Here is a 5251-nt window from a genome sequence, read left to right on the forward strand (position 1 = left end):
GGTTTTTGAGTTATTTAGCTTTTTATTCAGCAGCTCTCCAGTTTGAAATTTCCGCAATCTGGTTGCTAGGGTCCCAATTACTCTAGCAACCACGCACTGATTTGAATAAGAGACTGGAATATGAATAGGAGAGGCCTGAATAGAAAGATGAGTAATAAAAAGTAGCAATAACAACACATTTGTAGCCTTACAGAGCATAATTTTTTTAGAAGGGGTCGGTGACCCAATTTGAAAGAGTAGAAGGCAAATAATTTAAAAACTATTCAAAAAAAAAATAATGAAGACCAATTGAGAGGGTTTTTCCTGGTGTCCCACCGGCCCATTCCGACCCTGAGTGCAGGAGTCATGTTTTTTCTCTCAACGCAGCATTTTCATGGGTGACGCTTTTGATGCAATTGCGTCCGATTCACCAAAATCAATTCAGCTGCGCCTGCTGTGAATATGACAGTTCTCAGGACATGAAAAGTTTCCTGCAGAATCTGTCAAGTGTTGGTCCTGCTCAACTGGGCTAGATACCGGCTGCCCCCAATTACATTTGTTAAGGATATTATAATGCAATAGGAGTTTGATAAGCGATAAGGAATATGCTGTGGCAATGATAATGGCAACTTGAATGAGACTGAGACATGGCTGCTGCCTAATGACAGAAGCTTCAGAATGCTCGGGACATGGGGCTTTCCAGATAAGGGGTCTCTCTATAATTTGGATCGTCATACCTTAAGCCTTAAATAAGCACAATCAGATTGTTTTGCTTCCAATAAGGATTAATCATATTTTAGTTGGGATCAAGTACAAGCTATTGTTTTATTATTACAGACAAAAAGGAAATCATGTTTACAAATTTTAATTATTTGATTAAAGTGGAATCTATCGGAGATGATTATCTGGATAATGGGTTTCTGGATAATGGATCCCATACCTGTATCACAATGACAATGAATGGGGAGCTTGCCGGTGATGCTATCGCCTACATCAAATAGAGTCATGTGGGTGACCTAAAAAAACGCAGCCAATTCATTAAAGCATTTATAGAAGCTAGGGAAAGCAAAACAAGGGGTAAAATGATTATGAATTCATCTGTTAAAAGGTATTTCCATCACATAAAGAAATCAAAATAAAATTCTATGCAACTTTCAAATATAAATGCATTACACATTTCCAGTGATTTGAGAGTAATACATACATTTTATTGCAGTTTAACAAAAGGCTAAAAAAATCATAAAAGTTTATTGGCTCTTTAACTCCACTTAATGTAATGGCCAATGAAGAGAGAAGCACTGAATTATTCTGTATCTGTGCCACAGAATGATCCCAAGCGCAGCTTTATCACATAAATGGCAGGCTGAGAAAATGTTGTTCCGGCCAAGGATCCGCGGCTTCTGAATTATGGAATATGTAATTTATTGTGTATTGATCCCGTCGATTGGGCTGCTCAGGATCTCCTGAATATTTGATATCTGTCAGAGGCTCGGAAGTGCAAGTCAACAAAGATTGCTAGAAATATGGAAATACCACGGAGAAAAGCGTCGCCAAGAAATACGAGGAGACAGCAACACGGTGTTTGATGAGGGAACAAAACTTAAACAGAAATATTGACAACAGAGATGTCTCTGATCCAGTTTACTGGGACCGTCTCACACAGAGCGGCAGGGAGACAATATAAAGTTAACTTACATGTTTACACTCTATGAAGGAATTTGACCATGTGTTTCATCTGTTCCTATGCAGAGGGGTTTACCTTTGGCTGAACTGTGGCGATGGTGCCTATAGTAACAGTGGATAATAGTCTCTGGGAAGGGAGTGTAACTGTGGGATAGCAGGTATAGTAGGGAGAGATGGTGTCTATAGTAACAGTGGATAATAGTCTCTGGGAAGGGAGTGTGACTGTGGGATAGCAGGTATAGTAGGGAGAGATGGTGCCTATAGTAACAGTGGATAATAGTCTCTGGGAAGGGAGTGTGACTGTGGGATAGCAGGTATAGTAGGGAGAGATGGTGCCTATAGTAACAGTGGGATAATAGTCTCTGGGAAGGGAGTGTGACTGTGGGATAGCAGGTATAGTAGGGAGAGATGGTGTCTATAGTAACAGTGGGATAATAGTCTCTGGGAAGGGAGTGTGACTGTGGGATAGCAGGTATAGTAGGGAGAGATGGTGCCTATAGTAACAGTGGATAATAGTCTCTGGGAAGGGAGTGTGACTGTGGGATAGCAGGTATAGTAGGGAGAGATGTTGCCTATAGTAACAGTGGATAATAGTCTCTGGGAAGGGAGTGTGACTGTGGGATAGCAGGTATAGTAGGGAGAGATGGTGTCTATAGTAACAGTGGGGGATAATAGTCTCTGGGAAGGGAGTGTGACTGTGGGATAGCAGGTATAGTAGGGAGAGATGGTGCCTATAGTAACAGTGGATAATAGTCTCTGGGAAGGGAGTGTGACTGTGGGATAGCAGGTATAGTAGGGAGAGATGGTGTCTATAGTAACAGTGGGATAATAGTCTCTGGGAAGGGAGTGTGACTGTGGGATAGCAGGTATAGTAGGGAGAGATGGTGTCTATAGTAACAGTGGGGGATAATAGTCTCTGGGAAGGGAGTGTGACTGTGGGATAGCAGGTATAGTAGGGAGAGATGGTGTCTATAGTAACAGTGGGATAATAGTCTCTGGGAAGGGAGTGTGACTGTGGGATAGCAGGTATAGTAGGGAGAGATGGTGTCTATAGTAACAGTGGGGGATAATAGTCTCTGGGAAGGGAGTGTGACTGTGGGATAACAGGTATAGTAGGGAGAGATGTTGCCTATAGTAACAGTGGATAATAGTCTCTGGGAAGGGAGTGTGACTGTGGGATAGCAGGTATAGTAGGGAGAGATGGTGTCTATAGTAACAGTGGGGGATAATAGTCTCTGGGAAGGGAGTGTGACTGTGGGATAGCAGGTATAGTAGGGAGAGATGGTGCCTATAGTAACAGTGGTATAATAGTCTCTGGGAAGGGAGTGTGACTGTGGGATAGCAGGTATAGTAGGGAGAGATGTTGACTATAGTAACAGTGGATAATAGTCTCTGGGAAGGGAGTGTGACTGTGGGATAGCAGGTATAGTAGGGAGAGATGGTGCCTATAGTAACAGTGGGATAATAGTCTCTGGGAAGGCAGTGTGACTGTGGGATAGCAGGTATAGTAGGGAGAGATGGTACCTATAGTAACAGTGGATAATAGTCTCTGGGAAGGGAGTGTGACTGTGGGATAGCAGGTATAGTAGGGGGAGATGGTGCCTATAGTAACAGTGGATAATAGTCTCTGGGAAGGGAGTGTAACTGTGGGATAGCAGGTATAGTAGGGAGAGATGGTGCCTATAGTAACAGTGGGATAATAGTCTCTGGGAAGGGAGTGTGACTGTGGGATAGCAGGTATAGTAGGGAGAGATGGTGCCTATAGTAACAGTGGGATAATAGTCTCTGGGAAGGGAGTGTGACTGTGGGATAGCAGGTATAATAGTAGGGAGAGATGGTGCCTATAGTAACAGTGGATAATAGTCTCTGGGAAGGGAGTGTGACTGTGGGATAGCAGGTATAGTAGGGAGAGATGGTGCCTATAGTAACAGTGGATAATAGTCTCTGGGAAGGGAGTGTGACTGTGGGATAGCAGGTATAGTAGGGAGAAATGGTGCCTATAGTAACAGTGGGATAGTAGTCTCTGGGTAATCACTGTGGCTGTGTGAATAGCAATTTCTGAAAACAAGTGAATTAATGTAGTAATTTGTGCTCCTTTCAAATAGATGTTGAAGGGGCATTTTAATGTTCAATTTTTCACTTGGTATAGTACAGACTAAGTTTCTGTGTAGTTAGCAGATAGTACAACTAGTCCCATTATTGCAACTAGTATTTGAAATAGAACAGGTCCCAGAACAAGTCCCCAAAAACAACAGGGTTATAGGTAGCAGCATTGCATAGCTTCTTTAGCTTCTATGTTATAAATTGATATAAAAGCCAACAGCACGTAAACCGCCTATTTAATTTAGTTCTGTAATACATGAGCATAAAATACTCTGGATATAAAATAACTGAGCCAATGATACTAAATCAATGACAATAAAACAATCCGATCTGGTGTTTATTGTCTAGGACTTCTGGATGAGAAAACAGCTCGTGTCCAAAATGAATATACATTTATAGTAAAGTAAAAGAACGAGGAGGGAACCATCTCTGCCGGGACTCGAACCCGGAACCTCTGGATTAGAAGTCCAGCGCGCTCGTCCATTGCGCCACAGAGACCTCACCGCACGCTCAGCATCAGCACCAGCTCTGAAATAGAACATACCTTCTGCATCCTCAGCATCATTTCTGCATCATCCCTGCATCCCCCCTTCTCCGGGAGAATTGTGGAAAAGCAGGATGCTGGAATGCAGAACATGCTGGCACTCACTGGCTGGAGGATTGATATAGGAGGGGAGGACAGGGTTAACTGAATATGAAGGAGCATCCCCTGCACAAGCAATGCCCATAGGCTGATGGCAGGGAGAAGAAGAAAAGGTGGAGCGGAGCACTGGGTGCTGATACAAGAGGATACAGAGAGACATCAGACTGACAGCTCATCCGTGTGGAAGGATTTGAAGGGGAGGAGGAATGTGCTGGGGAATCCGTGGATAAATACACAGATGACATGTAGGAGACATAACTGATACCCTGGCACATCAGGGGGAGAGGGGAAAAGACCCCATAGCACATATTTAGTATCAATACACTGATATTGGGTGGGGAGTGCTGTATATATACACAGAGCAGCCACAGTCAGTTGCTTCTTCATACACAGTGTATATAAACAGGCTATGCATATTCACTAAACCTTCCCTGTGTATAGAGCAATGATAATAAAATAACCAGGAAAGAATTCTTTCACCCAGCAAAGAACAATGCAGAAACCACTGATGTTGTAGTACAGAGACACACAGGGCATCCACAATGGGTAAATACCTCTATACGGGATATACGGAGAGAATGTGCAATAAAGAATAAGATGAATATTGTACATATAAGAACCCAGTAATACAGGGAAAGACAAGGAAATCTTCTGAATTCCCCCACTATGAATATATTAGGGACATTGAGACATATTGTGCATTGAGCTTTTAAAAATGCTGGTGTAGGGTGAAAATAGAAAGGAGATATACAGAACAATGTTATATAGAGAGGAGACAGACAGTGTAGGGTGAGAACAGACAGGAGATATACAGAACAGTGTAATATAGAGAGGAGACAGACA

At 42.7% G+C, this 5251-nt stretch overlaps 1 non-coding gene across 1 annotated transcript; it reads right to left on the reverse strand.

The window, feature by feature from the left end:
- Positions 1–4189: 4189 nt before the first annotated feature.
- trnar-ucu lies at positions 4190–4263 on the reverse strand. Its single transcript has one exon. It is a non-coding gene; the product is annotated as a tRNA-Arg (tRNA).
- Positions 4264–5251: the final 988 nt, after the last annotated feature.

The sequence above is a fragment of the Xenopus laevis genome, chromosome 8L (genome assembly GCF_017654675.1).
Source record: "Xenopus laevis strain J_2021 chromosome 8L, Xenopus_laevis_v10.1, whole genome shotgun sequence".
NCBI classification, from domain to species: Eukaryota; Metazoa; Chordata; class Amphibia; order Anura; family Pipidae; genus Xenopus; species Xenopus laevis.